Source organism: Choloepus didactylus, chromosome 3 (genome assembly GCF_015220235.1).
Source record: "Choloepus didactylus isolate mChoDid1 chromosome 3, mChoDid1.pri, whole genome shotgun sequence".
Taxonomy (NCBI): Eukaryota; Metazoa; Chordata; class Mammalia; order Pilosa; family Megalonychidae; genus Choloepus; species Choloepus didactylus.
Window position 1 is genome coordinate 186,254,220 of NC_051309.1, and position 18,560 is coordinate 186,272,779.

The following is an 18,560-nucleotide window of genomic DNA, read 5'->3' on the forward strand; positions in this document are numbered from 1 at the left end:
TACATAATCTGATAAAGGTTTAATATTCAGAATATATAAATGAATCCTTCAACTTAACAACAAGAAGCATACAACCCAATTAAAATATAGGCAAAAGGCTTGAATTGACATCTCTCCAAAGAAAATACACAAATGGGCAGGAAGCACATGAGAAGATGCTCAATATCATTAGCCATCAGGGAAATGCAAATCAAAATCCTGATGAGATGATTACATGGAAGTTTGAATAGGAAGTGAGATCTGCCAGGTTTGCACAGATTAGTGTGAGATAGCGACACATCCCAGAGTAATTTTGGCAGAGAATAAAAATATATATGCAGGGCCCTCTGAAGAGCTAGGGGAAAATGCAGAGGTGTTGTGTTTCCTCACTTGGATTGTTGCCAATTTTCTCACAAACATTGAGGACCAGTGATTTTGTATGCCGAGCCCTCTATCTTGGGGTTTGACCTCATGAGGCTTCTTGCTGCAAAGGAGAGGCTAAACTTGCTTATAATTGTGCCTGAGAGTCTCCCCCTAAGTGCCTCTTTTTTGGTCAGATGTGGCCATCTCTCTCTCTAGTTAGGCCAACACGGTAGATGAATTCACTGCCCTCCCCACTATGTGAGACATGACTCCAAGGGGTGTAAATCTCCCTGGCAACTCAGGATATGACTCTGGGGATGAATCTGGACCCAGCATTGTGGGATTGGGAACATCTTCTTGACCAAAAGGGGGCAGCAGAATGAAACAAAATAAAGTTTCAGTGGCTGAGAGATTGCAAATTGTGTCAAGAGGTCACTGTGGTGGACATTCTTATGCACTATATAGATATCCCTTTCTAGGTTTTAATATATTGGATTAGCTAGAAGTAAATACCTGAAGCCACCAAACACCAACCCAGTGGCCTTGACTCTTGAAGACGATTGTATAACAATGTAGCTTACAAGGGGTGACAGTTGATGGTGAAAACCTTGTGGATTCCACTCCCTTTACCCAGTGTATGGATGGATAAGTAGAAAAATGGGGGCAGGGACTAAATGAAGATTGGGGTGGGTTGGGGGGGGATGACTTGGGTGCTCTTTTTTACTTTTGTTTTTTGTTCTTATTTTTATTCTTTCTGGTATAAATAAAATGTTCAAAAATGGATTGGGGTGATGAATGCACAACTATATGATGGTATAATGAACAGTTGATCGTACACCATAGATGATTGTATGGTGTGTGAATAAATCTCAATAAAACTGAATTTTAAAAAAATATACTAGAGACACACAACAGCAGATTTGAAGAGGCAGAAGAAAGAATATGCGAACTTGAAGATAAGAAACTGAATTTGAATGCGTAAAAGAACAAATGGTGAAAATGATGGCAGTATTTGAATTGGATCTCAGGGAAATGACTGACTACATAAAATGTACAAATATAAAAAGTAATTCCAAGATGCCATTTCACATTAGAATGGCTGCTATTAAAAAATTGGAAAATTACGATCATTGGAGAGAAGGTAGAGAGACAGAAGCACTCGTGCATTGCTGGTGAGAATGTAAATTTGTGCAGCTACTGTGGAAGACAATTTGGGGGTTTCTCAGAATGTTTAGTGTAGAATTATTATATTTTCTAGTAATCCCAATACTAGGTATATACCCAAAAGAATTGAAAGTAGGTACTTGTATAGATATTTGCACAATGATATTCATAGTAGCATTATTCACAATTGCCAAAAGATGGACACAACCCAAGTATCCATCAACTTATGAATGGATAAGCAAAATGTTATAGACATACAAAGGAATATTATTCAGTCATAAAAAGGAATGGAGTTTTAATACATGTGACAATATGGATGAACATGGAAGATATGTTGAGTGAAATAAGTCAGACACAAAAGGATAAATATTGTATGATCTCACTGATATGAGATAATGAAAATAAGCAAACTTGTAGAGACAGAAACTTGAATATCATTTACTAGCAGATGGGGCAGGGAAAGGAAATGGAAGGCTAAGTTTTAAAATGTATAGAGTTCCTATTTGTAATGATGGAAATGTTTTGCATTACCACAACATTGTGGCACAACATTGTGAATTAATAGCACTGAAATATATATCTGAATGTGGTTAAAAGAGAAAATGGTAGGTTGTATATATAGCAACAGAATAAAAATTTTAAAAATAATCCCTGAATTGCACTACACAAACAGTGAACGCTAAATGGAACCATTTAATATAGCTGCTAGTACAATTTTAAGAATGTTTTCATCAATTGTAGCACTTGTTCCACACCAATGCAAGGTGTTAATAATAGGGTGGTATACAAGAATCCCATGTTTTATGCATGATTGTTTTATAAATGCGCAACTTCTCTGACAGAGAAAAAAAAGAAAGCATAGGGGGCAGAAATAAGGGTCATAGCATTGTTCAAGTGCTAAAAGAAAAGAACTTTCAACAGTTTCCTATGTCTGGAGAAAATATACTTTAGGAATAAAAGGGAAATCAAGACTTTTTCAGATGAAGAAAATGTAAGAGAATTTGTCACCAGGAGAGCTCCCTGAGAAGAATGGCTAAAGATGTTCTGTAAACAGAAAGGAAAGGATCTATAAGATGGAACCTTAGAACATCAAAAAGAAAGAAAGAATATATAGCAAAACTACAGTTGAGTAAAATAGACTTTTACACACAAATTTATTAAATTATCTTTGACTGGGTTGGAGCAAAAATCATAATAATGTGTAACACGGTTGTAAAGGAAATATTTAAAACAATTATTATATAAACATGAGAGGGCAAAAGAATGCAAAGTGAAGTAAGGTTTCTATACTTCACCTGAACTGGCAAAATGACTACACTAGTAGATGGCTTGTAAGTTATGTATATAGATGTAATAGCTACAGCAACCACTAAAAACTATATACAAAGAGATGGCCTCAATAATACTATAGAAAAATCAAGATGGTTTTCTAGAAAATGTTCAAGTAACCCACAGGAAATCAAGAAACAGAGAGGAAATAAAAGACAGAACAAACAAAAACAAAACAAAACACAAAAAAGCAATAACAACAACAACAAAAAAACACAAAATGACACACTTAAGCCCTAACATATCTATAATTAAATTAAATGTAGTTAGTATAATTGGTATAAATACACCAAGTTAAAGACAGATATTGCCAGAATGGATTAAAGATAAGACCCAAGTATGTACTCTCTACAAGAAACTCATTCTAAATGGAAGTATATAGGTTGCACAAAAGTAAAAGAATGAGCAAAACAAACAAACAAACAAACAAAAAATCTAGAGCAAGAGAATGGCATTTCATAATGATAAATGCATTAGTCCACCAAGAAGACAAAGCAATCCTAAATATGTACCAAACAATGGTGCTGTAAAATAAGAGAAGCAAAGATGATAAAAACTAAAAGAAGAAACAGGTAAATGAAAAATTATAGTGAGAAACTTTAATATCTCCTTCTCCACTTGATAGAACTACTAGACAGAAAATGAGCAAGGATATAGAAGAATTCAATACCATCAACCAACAGAATCTATTACAATGTATAGTACATTTAACCCAACAGTAAGAGACCACACATTCTTTTCAAATGTTCTTTTAACATAAACTGAAACAGACCATATACTGGGCCATAAAACAAACCCCAAAACTTTTTAAGTAATTGAAATTATATATTATGCGTTCCCCAAACACAATAGAGTCAAACTGGAAATTCAAACAGAAAAATAAGAAAATCTGTAAACAAACTGGAAACTAAACAACACACTTCTAAAAAATCTACAGGTCAAAAATGAAGTTGCAGAGGAATTCAGAGGATCAAATATTACATTGAACTGTATAAAAATGCAAATATAACATATCAAAATGTGTGGGACACAGCGAAAGCAGAGCTGGGTGGAAATGTATAGCACTTGAAGAAAGTTCTCTAATCAGTAATTTGTCAATAGTCTAAGCTTCCACTTCAGAACCTGGAAAAATGAAGGGCAAAAGAAACCCAAAGAGGGCAGAAGGAAGAAAGGAAATAAAAAAGATAAGAGAAGAAATTGAAAATGAAAAAACAATGGGGAAAATCAGTGGAACACAGAGCTAGTTCTTTGAAAAGATCAGTATAGTTGGCAAGCCTCCAGCAAAACTTGTAAGGATAAAAAGAAGAAACAAGTTATACAACACCAGGAGTGAAATGGATTATTGGTTGCCAGGGATGGAGGAGGAGGGCTGGAGGGAAATAGTAATAGCAATTACAAAAGGACAATGTGAGGGATCCTTGAGATAATTGAAATGCTCCGTATCTTGACTGCATCAATGTCAATATATTGGTTGTGATATTGAAGTATAGTTTTGCTAGATGTTTCCATTGGGAAAAACTGGCTAATGGGTACATAGAATCACTTTGTATTATATCTCACCACTGCATATGAATCTACAGTTATTTCACAATAAAAAGTTTAAAAGATGAAAAGTTAAAACTAGAGCAAACAAAAAACCTTCCTTGATTTCACATTTTTCTCCAGCTATTGCTTCATTTCTCATTCAGCCTATAACAATCATTCCCAAGGGCTCCTTTAGAGTTATTAATACTCCATGTTTATCCTTCCACACGTCTCATTGATTTTCAGCTCTCTATAATCAAGTTTTCTTTCCCCCTACTCTTTTGAAATGGCTACATTAAGTTTTCAGTGATCTCCATCTTACCAAATTCAATGGTCAATCCTAATTTCTCATTTTATGTGAATTATGCAGCAGAAATTTGCAGTTATTCATTCTCCCCTTTCTGAAATAATGTATTTGCTTGACTTAAAAGATACCATTTCTCTTGTTCTCCTCTTACTGCACAGGCTACTTGAACATTTTTGAAGATTTCTCCTTCCCTTCTGACTTCATCCACATCATATCAAAGTTTTTCACTGCAATGTTTTTTATAATACAAAAATGTTTAACTTAAACATATACAGAGAATTGGTTAAATAAATTATTGTATATCCATAAAAGGTAATACTCTAATTATAGTAATAATAAATACCAACACTCTTTATGTCTAAATACAGAAAGATCTTCAAGTTATACCATTAACTAAATAAAATCAATGTACATAACAGCATATTGCTAACATTTGGGTTTAAAAATGTAGATATTTAACTTTAAATATAATGTCTATAAAAGACGGATATAGAAGTATCTACTAAGAATATTTATCTTCAGAGAAGGGAGCTAGGTGACTGGTAGATAGCAAAGAGATAAGCTAGACTTACATGTGAAGGTATACATTTTGCACAATTTTACATGCCATGTAAAAAGATAACTTATTAAAATGGTAAAAATTTAAATATAAAAATGATACCCTTTCTAATGAGTTATTTCATTTTCTTCTCTAACTTATGAATTTTTATCCTAATTTTCAATATCCCTGAGGCCTCAGAGAATTTAAATTTTTAATTTTTGACAGCAAGGGATAAATCACATTAATTCTGATGTGTACTGAATGAATAGAAACCCCAGTGTTTCATTACCTGAAGCAATTAAGATGGGTTTTTAAAAATGTACTGTTATTCTTGAGCAGAATTATTTTTATGAGGTCACTCAATAACTCTAGCAAATAAAGTTGAACATCAGTTCAGTGAATTGTTTCCGAAAATGATTCTGTTTATTTAGAAATAAAGTCACAAGGACAAAATACATCAAGAATCTTTAACAGGTGATATATTTTTGTAGAGATACAGACAGATGAGGATTTATTGCTTAATTTTGAATTCTATTGTCAAAATAAAAATCATACACAATTGCTACAATTAGATGGACAGATTTGATTGTTTTCTAGTGAGTTGGGCAATTCAGTGGTGGTAATTAACTAATATGGTAGGAGAGCAAATGCCTCTTATTTGCTCCTCCTATCTTCCCTTAGCAGCAGTCCTTTCAAACATTGCTTCCAAGACACTAAATCAAATTGATATTACAGAATATGACTCCTCTTACTGAGAGAACCCCATGCCTTCTTAGGTAATACACTTAAGTGTGTGTTCCAAGATCTTAAATCCTGTGTAACCTCTACTAAAATGCTTGAGAGCTCAAAATTGAAGTCAAATGTTAATCAAAACCTTTTGGCATGTGTGGAATTATAATGGCATTACTTAGTTCTTGAATTAAGGTAGAATTCTAGTTTCTGAAGTATAGGGCAAAACCTTGGCATTCACAGATACATTCTCTGGCACTCATTAAGAAAGGGCAGTCAGGAACATAAAGTGAATGCTGCTCATACAAACTAGTAGCATTAGGTACATAGATTTGAACATTAACCTCATCATTTCATGAATCTAATTTATTTGACTCTCTTACCTTTGAAAATAAAAATGAAAAGGAGGGATTTCCGTCAGTTTTACTCATTTACCTTGAAAACACATCTTCACCCTTCTTAGCTAACTTTCTCTGAGAACCTTTCTCTTAAAACCCCAGAAAGGGGCTTGTTTAATTTTAATTCTTTGAATCTCATTTTCTTTTCTCTCATTTCCAGATTTAGGTAGCAGAAAAAGTGGTTGTATGCTATTAGAAAGGAATAATAATTTGACCTCTGAAAAATCCTTTCCTGAGATTTGGCATCAAGAAAAAGTGTCTAAACAGGTTCACCAAAGGTGTTTGAATAAGTATATTCTCAGCAACTAAGATTGTTTTTACATTATTGATACCAATATTGTTATTTAAATAGAGAACATCTTTTGTGACTTGGAAGAAAGAAAGAATTAAATGCAACTTTCTTTTAAAAGGATTGATATTTTTGGAATGACACAGTATATTGCATTTTACTTTTGTGATTAATTTTAAGGACGATTTCTTATTTCTATTCAAAAAGTATCTGTCCATCATCTAACTGACTATGGCCTGCAAATGAAGGAACATGAGTTTCTATGTGGGACTCATTGAGAACATAATTGTAAAGATCAGAAGAATGATATTGCATGCTCATTTTATAGCATTAGGCTAACTTAGATGTGGAGATAGCAAGAGAACTAGCATTAGAAGTGGAGCCTGAAGATGTGACTGAATTGCTGTAAAGTTGCTTCTTATGGATAAGCAAAACAGTGTTTCCTTGAGATGGAATCTACTGCTGTTGAGGATGCTCTGAACATTGTGGAAATGCCAACAAAGGATTTAAAATATTACATCAACTTAGTTGATAAGGCAGATGCAGGTGTTCAGAGGATTGACTCCAATTTTGAAAGAAGTTTTACTGTGGGTAAAATGCTATCAAAAAGCATTTCATGCTACATAGAAATCTTTCATGAAAGGAAGAGTCAACTGATACAGCAAACTTCAATTTTGCTTTATTTTAAGAAATTGCCAAAACCATCCCAAACTTCAGCAAGTCCCACCCTGATCAGTCAGCAGCTATCAACATTGAGGCAAGACCATACAACAGCAGAAGAAAAGATCATGATTCACTGAAGTCTCAGATGATGGTTAGATGATTGCCATTTTTATCAATAAAATATATTTAATTAAGTTATGTGCACTGTTTTTCAGACAAAATGCTATTGCACACTTAATAGACTACAACAGTGTAAACATAACTTTTATATACACTGGGAAATAAAATAATTTAATGTGACTCTCTTTATTGTTTTACTGCAATATTTGCTTTATCGTGATGGTCTGGAACCAAATACTCAATATCTCCAAGGTATGCCTGAACAACATAACCATTCATGAAATGTAAGGAATCCAGGCTTTGGAGGAGAAAGATAGGGTTTCAAAACCTTAATTGTATCCTTATTAATGAAATTGATTAAGTTACTTAATTTTTTATTCTAAGTTCTCTCCTCTATATTGCATGAATAAAAATATACCTCCCATCCAAATATTTTGGGTTATTGTGATGAAAAACATGGGATCTCATATGTTAGCTGCCTAGTGTGGTGTCAGCTCCTAGTAATACCAAAAATAATGTTTGCCCATTGGAATTGTGTGAAAACTTCTACATTTAAACTCCTCTATTTTGACATTTAAACTCATGTGATATAATTGTAATATTACAAATGGGTAATTTGATTCTGAATAAAATTGGATATTTCTTATTTTAGGAATAATATAATTAGAAATAAATACCTTTAAACTAATAGCAATGATCACATTTTTTCCTTGGGTTTTCTGTAACATAGTATTTGTTTTGTCTGTCTGACATTTTTATGAATGAAATCCTATTGGATATATTCTTTCTGTCTTGCTTATTTCAATCAATAATATGTTTACATGATTCCCTCTACTTGTTGCACATAGCTGGAACTTGGCTATATTTACTATGTATAAGATTCCATTATTTAAACATAAAATTCTTTATCAATTTCACTGCTGATATCAAATTTGTTTATTTACAGTATTAACCTATGTTGTACAAGGCTACTATAAACTTTCACGTACTTGTTTCCTGGTGAACATTTGCAGATTTCTCTATAGTCTGGAGTGGAATTGTTAGATCTTGAGTTTGGAAAATGTTGGGGATGGTTAATTTCAGGTACCAACTTGGCTAGATTATGGTGTCCAGATGGATTTGCATCTCTAGTCAGTTGATTTCATCTACAACTGATTGCATCTAAAATCAATGAAGGAGATTGTCCTCTGCAATGAAGGGTGCCTCCTCATCCAATCAGTTGAAGGGTTTAAAGCCAGACCTAAGGATTTCAGAAACCAGAAAGAATTCCTGCCTCTACTTCAACCAGACAGCTTCTCCCTGGGGAATTCAATAAACCATCATTAGAGTTTCCAACTTGCAGCCTGCCCTATGAAATTCAGATTTGCTAATCCCTACTGTTGCACAAGCCAATTCCTATGATAAATCTATTATTTAGTTGGTGGTGTTCCTCTGGAGAATCCTGACAAACACATAGTTTCACCAGAAACGAATACATTTTTCCAAAATGGTTGAAGCAAATATACCTACCAGCATTTTCTGAAAGTACCTGTGGTTTCATACCCTCAACACAGTAAGAATTTCAAACTTCAGTATTATTCAAACTGATTCTCTCTTTGAGGTTTTAATTTGCAAATTTGCATTGAACCAGGCACTTCCATTTTTCCTTCCTTTCTAATTCTTATATCTTTTATTTATTTGTCTTGCTTTATGGTGAAAATTAACATCGTTAGGACAAAGGTGAATTGAAGTGGTAAGAGTGGGAATCCTTTTTATTTTCCTTATGTTAAAGAGAAAGAATGTACCATTTCATCATGTATGAAATTTAAGGTTTTTGGCTATCTTTGATCAGATTAAGAACTGTATCTCCTAAGAATTTTGAGAAGGTTTTTTTACTTTTAAATCAAGAATGGATGTTAAATTGTATCCCATGTTTTCTCTGCATTTATTGCATATTGTACATAATACTTACTTTAATATGTTACTGTGATGAAATGTATGGATTTGTTTCCTAATGTTAAATTAACCTTTAAATGAACCAACTTGGTTATGAATTGTTATCTTTTTCATATATTTCTTTCATTGGTTTGCTAACATGTTTTAGTTTTATAATTTCTGCCATTATGTTAATAATTGAGATTGTCTCTTATTTTATTATCTTGACAAGGTTTAGTATCAACATTATGCTAATCTCAAAACTGAACTGGAGAGTGAAAATGGCAGATAAGGAAATTCTGGAGATCTGTCCTTCTCCAGAAATAGCAAAAATATCTGGCAATTTCTGTCAGAAATAAGGTTACTGGAATTTTGGGAGATATCAAAGGTTTTTACCAACCACACAAACATACGGCCAGAAGAATGGTGACTTAAGCATAGTAGTAGAGCTTTGTGACATTTTAGCTTACCTTAGCCCCCGGCATGGTAGCTGTCTTGAAGATGACAACCCATGTTGAGTTATCTGATTCTGAAGGAGCAGAGTGGATCTGGGTCCCAAGGAATTGTGTTTGTCTGTTTTGACCTGACTGGGATTTCCTCTAAGGAAAAGCATAAGCCTTCTTTTTTTTTCCATCTCACATGGAACTCCACCAAGGCAGAATGGAGGATATTCTATCAGGTAAGGATGGAGGATGTTCCCAAAAATGTTGAAAGAGAAATGAACAAACTACTGCCATGTGGGGCAAAAAATAACAGTTGGTAGAAGCAATATATATGCTCAAAGCCTGGGAGGAATTCTGGGAAGTTCAATTTTGTGGGGAGTAAGGGCTTCCTGGGTCAACTGAGAAACCTATGGAGTCATGCATGAGTGTGATCATGATAAGTAAAGACCTCAAAAGCCCATAGTTTTCACCTCTAGCTCATCTTTAGGCTTATGAAAAGCAGGAGAGAAGGCTAAGGCAGAGTTGTAAAAGCCAAGCTTAAAAGAAGTGATTAAATAATAAGTCAGTCTTCAAAAGCCTGAAGAATTACTTTGTTTTCCTTCCTTTTCCTTTCTTTCTATATCTTTCTTGTATTTTCTTTTATATCTTTTTATATTCTTTTCCATATTTTACTTCCTCCCCCACTTTTTTTTTTTTGCTCCAGGTGTTTAAGAAAATTTCTCAGTTCTCTGGCTAACCACAGAGATCCATATGGATTGCAGACTTCAGTGGTAACACATGACATGAAATAGAGTATTTTAAGCAATTATTTTGAGAAGTCACTAAGCTATAAGATAACTGAAGCTTGAATCAAGCAACAATAGCAAATACTGGAGGGGGAGGAGATCTTTCCAGAGTTACCAAATGATAATTTCAAAATGTCAAGTCACTGGAAAATTAAGAATCTAAAGAAACAGAGATTTCAGATAGCATACATGACAAAAAATACTGTTAAAAATTATAAAAAGTAACAAAATATACCAAATAGAAATTCTTGGGCAGAAAAGTTCAATAATTAAAATGAAAAGAAAAAAAAAAAAAAAAAACAGGGGGATTCAACAGCAGTTTAAGGGTTTAAGCAGGCAGGAAAAATTTTAAAACTTGAAGATAAGGAGATTGATAATACCCAATATGAGAAGCAAAGGCAGTAGTGGAGAACAATGAACAGAGCCTAAGAGAACTGAGGGAACTGTCAAGCAGACACACACACACACAATGGAAGTCTGAGAAGAAGAGAGAGAGAAAAGGGCAGAAAGAATATTTGAAGAAATAATGGATGAAAACATCCCAAATTTGATGGCATGCATTAATACACAAATTCAAGAATCTCAATGAACTCCAAATAGGATAAACTTAAAGAGATGGATGAGACACATGGTAATCAAACTGCTGAAAACCAAAGATAAAGAGAAAATCTTGAAAGCCCCATGAAAGAAGCAACTCATGATGAATAAGTGATCCTCAGTAAGATTACCTGCCAATTTCTCATTAGAAATAAGACACTAGAGGACAGAGGAATGACATGCTTAAGTTACTAAAGGAAAAAGAAAATCTGCTGAACCATGAGTTGTAGATCCAGTAAACCTATAATTCAAAAATAATAGAAAAATTATGATATTCCTGAATAAAAAAACAAATAAACAAACAAAAAAAAACAAAGGGGGTTATTTGATACTAGTACTGCCCTACAAGAAATGTTAAAGGGAGTCCTTCAGGATGAAATAAAAGGGAATCAGGATGGTAACTTAAAGCCATATGAAGAAATAAAGTGCTCCATTAAGAGTAGCTAGATAGGCAAATATAAAAACTGGTATTATTGTACTTTAGTTTTGCAATTCTCTTTTTGTTTCCTGTGTTATTTTAAAAATGTGTAACACAATAATCATAAAACTACGTTAATGGGCACACAATATATTAAGGATAATTTGTGAAAATAAATAAGTGGGAAGAATGGAGATGTATAAGATTAGAATTTTGTATACTATCAAAATTAACTTGGTATTGATTCAAACTAAGTTAATACAAGCTTGAAATGATTGTTTTGATTCCGAAGCAGTCACCAAGAAAATCAGTAAAAATACAAAGGAAAGGTAAGAAGGCAGTCAAATGGTAAACTACAAAAGAGCAATTAAACACAAAAGAAGGCAGAATTGGAGAAATTGAGGCAACAAATGATTTGAGACATATTGAAAGAATATTAAAATGGTAGAAGAAAGTACTTAATTATCAGAATTTTTAAAAAAGTAAAAAGATTAAACTCAATTAAAAGGCAGAGGATGGCAGAATGAGGGGGAAAGTATGCATGGTCTATCCATCCTATATACAATAGACTCATTTTAGACCCAAAGAAAATTATAGGTTGAAATTGAGAGGATAGAAAAAGACATTCCATGCAAATAGTGACTGAAAGAACTGGAGTAGGTGCACAAATATCAGTCAAAATAGACTTTAGGTAAAAAATTGTTACAAGAGACAAAAATAGCATAATAAATTTATAAAAGAGTCACTCAATCAAGAATATATTAAAAGTATAAACATATACATACCTAGCAACTAGAGCCCCAAATATATACAAAACAAAAACTAACAAGTGGAATATAGACCACTGAACAATAATAATCAAAGACTTCATATTCCACTTTCAATAATGGATAGAACAACTAGACAGAAGATCAATAAGGAAATAGAAGACTTGAACCACACTATAACTAATTGGATATAAAAGCCATACATAAAACAGTCCACCAACTGACAACAGAATACACATTCTTCTCCAGTGTACACAGAACATTCCCCATATGTTAGGCCATAAAGCAAGTTTCAACAAATTTTAAAAGATAGAATACAATGCATCTCTTTGACCACATGGAACAACGAAACTAGAAATCAATTAATGGAACTCTGACAAATATGTGAAAATTAAACAACACACTTTGTCAGCAACCAATGGATCAAAGAAGAGATTACAAGAGAAATTAGAAAATACTTTGAAATTAAGTAAAATGAAAATACAACAAACAAAACTTATGGGTTGCTGCAAAAGTGGTGCTGAGAGGAAAACTTATAGCTCTAAAAGCCTTCATTAAAAATGCAGAAAGATGTCAAATAAACACCTAATATTACACCTTAGGGAATTAGAATAAAAAAAGTGCAAACTAAACCGAAATCTAGTAGTAAAAAATGAAACTATAAACATAAGAAGAGAGATAAAATAGAGAAAAAATAGAGACAATGAAACCAATGTTGGTCCTTTGAAAAGATTAACAAACTGACAAACCAGCAGCTGGATTGACTAAGAAAAACAATGAGAAGACTCAAATCACTAAAATCTGAAGGGATGTTACTATAAACCTTACAGGAAAAAAAAAAGTGAGAGTCATAAAGAAATATGACCAATCGTACACCAACAAATTAGATAAGATAAATAAAATGGACACATTCCTGGAAATACACAAATTACCAAAACTGTATCAAGAAGAGGAAAATCTGAATAGACCTATAGCAAGTAAAGAGAGCAAATAATTTATTAAAAACTTCCCAAGAAATAAAATCCCAAGACCAGATCACTTCACAGGTGATTTATACCCTACCTGTAAAGAATAATTTGCATCAATCCTCAAATATTATAAAAATAGAAGAGAGAACACTCCCTAACTCATTCTGTGAGGCCAGCATTACTCTAATATCAAAGCCAGACAAAGACATCAGAAGAAAAGAAAAATACAAACCAATAATCAGTAAGAATAAAGATGAAAAAATGATCAAGAAAATACTTCTAAATCTAATGCATTAGCATATTAAAAGCATTATACTTCATGACCAAGGGGATTTAAACCAGGAATGCAAGGATGGTTCAATATGAAAATCAATCAATGTAACATACCATATTTAATAGAATGAAGGAGAAAAATAAACATGATCATCTCAATTGATGAAGAGAAAGCATTTAACAAAATTCAACACTCTTTCATGATAAAAACCCTCAACAGACTAGGAAAAGAATGGTACTTCCTCAATATGCTACAGGCCATTTATGAAAAACCCATAACTAATATACTCAATGGTGAAAGACTGAAAGCTTTCCACCTTTAGATCAGCTACAAGACAAGGTTATCTGTGTTTGTCACTTCTATTCAATACAGGACTGGAAGTTCTAGTCTGAGCAATTAGAAGATAAAAATCATTACAGGCATTCAAAAAGAAAAGGAAAATTATCTCTATTCCCAAATATGATGATCTTATATTAGAAAATCCTAAAGATGCATACAAAATCTATTAGAACTAATGAACTAATATAGAAAACTTGCAAATAAAATATCAATGCATACATATGGTTGTAATACTGTACACTAGTAATTAGCAATCTGAAAAGGAATTTAGGGAAATAATTCCATTTAAGAAAGTTTCAAAAAGCATAAAATACTTATGAATAAATGAAACCAAGGAACTGCAAACTATCAAATATTGCTGACAGAAATTAAAGAAGACCTAATTAAATGGACAGATAAACAGTGATCATGGAATAGAAGACAGTGTTAAGATGCCAATCCCCAAAGCTATCTACAGATTCAATACAATACTGATAAAATTCCAATGGTCTTTTTTTAAAAAAACTAAAAAAGCAAATCCTCAAATTCACATAGAATTAAAAGGGATGCTCAATACCAAAATAATCTTGAAAATGAAGAAGAAAGGTAGAGGACTTATACTTCCCAATTCCAAAATTTACAAAGCTACAGTCATTAAAACAGTATAGTAATTGTATAGAGATGAACATATAGATGAATGAAATATAACTTAGAATTCAGAAATAAACCCTATAAATCTGGCCAATTGATTTCAACAAGGGTGCCAAGACCATTTTATAGGAAAAGAATAGTCTGTTAGACAAATGAATTGTTGTGACAAATGGATATCCATCTGCATAAAATGAAGTTGGACCCTTCCTCACACCATGTGGTCGTTTGAAGCTTTTATGTATCCCAGAAAAGCCCATGTTCTTTTCTTCAGGTTTTTTTTTTTTTAAATTCAGTTTTATTGAGATATAGTCATATACCATACAATCATCCATGGTGTACAATGAACTGTTCACAGTACAATCAAATAACTGTATTTATCACCCCAATCTATTTTTGGACATGTTCCTTCTACCACAAAGAATCAGAATAAGAATAAAAAATAAAAGAAAAAAGAACACCCAAATCATCCCCTCCATCCCACACTATGTTTCATCTAGTTGTCCTCATTTTTCTACTCATCCATCCATACACTGGAAAAAGGGAGTGCGATCTACAAGGTTTTCACAATCATACCGTCACCACTTGTAGTCTACATTGTTATACAATTGTCTTCCAGAGCCAAGGCTACTGGGTTGAATTTGGCAGTTTCAAGTATTCACTTCTAGCTATTCCAATGCATTAAAACCTAAAAAGGGTTATCTATATAGTGTGTAAGAATGTCTACCAGAGTGACCTCTTGACTCTATTTGAAATCTCTTGGCCACTGAAGCTTTATTTTGTTTCATTTCACATCTGCCTTTTGGTCAAGAAAATGTTCTCAAACCCACAATGTTGGGCCCAGATTCATCCCCAGAAGTCATATCCTGCATTGCCAGGATATGAGTCAGGTCCCACATAGGGGGTAGGGCAGTGAGATCACCTGCCAAGGTGGCTTAGCTAGAGAGAGAAGGCCACATCTGAGCAACAAAGAGTCACCCGGGGGGAGACTCAAGGCACAATTATAAGCAGGTTTAGCCTCTCCTTTGCAGTAACAAGCTTCATAGGGGTAAGCACCAAGACAGAGGGCTCAAGATATCAAGCCATCAGTCCCCAATATTTGTGAGAACACCAGCAACCATCCAGGTGAAGAAATCCAACACCTCCTCATCCTCCCCAGCTCCTCAGAGGGGCCCCAAATATATATTTTTATTCTCTGCCCAAGTTACTTTGGGATGTGGTGCTATTTCACTCTAACCTATAGAGACCTACCATATCTCACTTCCTATTCAAAGTTCCATGTAATTGTGGTATTTGAACAAACTGACCATAGAAGTTATATTGTTTAGAAAATATAGAATCTACACCAAGTAAACATCTCTTCTCTTTGTCTCACATGGAAGTTGAAGTTTTAACACACAGTCAGTTTCAACCTTTATCCTTTGGCCCAATTTGCCCTAGTGTTAACCAGATCTGCTTCATTCATATCTCTAATTGAAGTCTGGGTCCTTTTTCAGTTTTTTTTTTTTTTTTTCACAGTTGCTGTATGTGTTAATACTGACATTCATATCTGCTGAGCTCTAGCTCTGAGTTTTAAGTATCAAACAGATACCCAATGTTCCAGAGACCAATCAGGTTATACACAAAGGGATCAATATCTGAGAGTTTGGAGATAGCCATTACAATTCAGGAATAGATTTGACTGCTGTGAGAGCTTACAATCTAGGGACAACTACAATAATCATTGCACTGAGGCTGTGCTCTAAGATTCAATTCTGAGTTTACACACTGTAGTTGGTCCATATCAGTGAGGCATTATAATGTTTGCCTTTGTTTCTAGCATACTTCACTCAAAATGCTCTCTACAGGATCCATTCACCTCATTGCATGTCTCACAACTTCACTCCTTCTCATAGTTGCTCATTATCCTATTTTATGCATACACTGCAGTTCACCATTTGGTTCCTCAGTCTGTGTACACTTAGGCCACCTCCACCCACTGCAAATCATGAATACTGTGAATACTGTCTCCATAAACACCAATGTGCAAATGCCCATTCATGTCTCTGCTCTCAGATCTTCCAAGTACATACCCCATAATGAGGTTGCAGGAGCTTATGACCCCCACATACTTAGCTTCTTATGGAGCCACCATAGTGACCTCCAGAAAGGCTACACCATTTTGCCTCCTCATTAACAATAAATAGATACATCCCTCTCTCCATGTTTTCTCCAGCACTTTTATCCCTATTTATATTTTTTCCTACAATTTTATAGAGATATATTCACATAACATACAATTATCCACAGTGTATAATCAGTTGTTCACGGTATCATCATATAGTTGTACATGTATCACCACGGTTAGCACTTGAACATGTTAATTACTAAGAAAAAGGTTTTTTTTTGATGAATAATAAAAAAGATAATAAAAAGAAAAATAAAATGTCATACAATACAATATAATAGTAAGGGCAGAAAACAACACCACTACCAAGAATCCCATATCCCTCCCTTATATCCCCCTCTCATATACATTTAACTTTGGTATATTGTCTTTGTTACATTTAATGGACGTATATTACAATGTTACTGTTGACCATAGACCCCAGTTTGCTTTGATTATCTTTTTTTCCCAAGTATCATCACTTTTTTCCTCACTCTGCATGGTTGACATTCATTTGTTCTCCTACATGTGAAAACATTTTTATATTTATACATTTAGTAACAGTCATTGGCCACTCCAGTTTTTACCAAGTTGTACAGTCCCAGTCTTTATCATCTATCTTTAACTCTGGTGTCCTACATTCCCCTATCTCACCTCTTTTAGCTTTAATCACAGACATCTCCATTCTGTGTACTTACAATATTGTGCTACCATCACACAGTATTATGCTGTCTATTTCTAGATCTATAGAATCAATCCTGCTGAACATTCTGTAGTCTTTCAGCATCAAATGCCTAATCTCTACCCACTTTCTGTCTCCTGGTAGCCTGTTGTCAACTTTAACTCCCAAAGTTTGCTCACTAATGTTAGTTCGAATTAGTGAGACCATACAGTATTTGTCCTTTGGTTTCTGGCTAACTTCACTCAACACAATTCCTCAAGATTCATCCACACTATTGTATGTTCCATGTCTTTGTTCTGTCTTACAGCTGCATAATATTTCATTATGTGTATATACCACAGTTTATACTGTATATATGTGTATATACCACAGATATTTGGGCTGCTTCCATATCTTGGCCAATTGTGAATAATGCTGCAATAAACAGGTTTATAAATGTCCATTTGTGTCAACTTTCAGTTCCTTTGACTATATACCTAGCATTGGACTAGCTGAGTCATACAGCAGATCTATCCTTAGCTTCCTGAGTAACCTCCACACTGTCTTCCAGAGTGGTTGCACCATTCTACATTCCCACCAGCAATGAATACGTGTGCCTCTTTCTCCACATCCTCTCCAGCACTTGTAATTTTCTGTTTCTTGGATAGTGGCCATTCTGCTAGGTGTGACATGACATTGTGATTTTGATTTGCATTTCCCTAGTAGCCAGTGAAGTTGAGCATTCTTTCATATGTTTTTGAGCCATTTGTATTTCCTCTTCAAAAAAATGTCTCTCCATGTCTTTTGCCCATTTTTTAATTGTTTTTTTTTTTTTTTTTTTTTTTTTTTTTTTGTCTTTCTGCTGTTGTGTTGTAGGATTGCTTTATATATGCAGGATATTAAACCCTTATCTGATACATGATTTCCAAATATTGTCTCCATTGTGTATGCTGCCTTTTTACTTTTTTAACAAAGTCCTTTGATGTACAAAAGTGTTTGATTTTGAGGAGATCCCATTTGTCTATTTGTTCTTTGGTTGCTTGAGCTTTGGGTGTAAAGTCTAGGTACCCACCTCCTATCACAAGATTTTTAAGATATTGCCCTACATTTTCTCTAAGGGTCTTATGGTCTTAGTGCTTATGTTTAGGTCTTTGATCCAATTGGCATTAATTTTTGTATAAGGGGTGAGTTAGGAGTCCTCTTTCATTCTTTTGG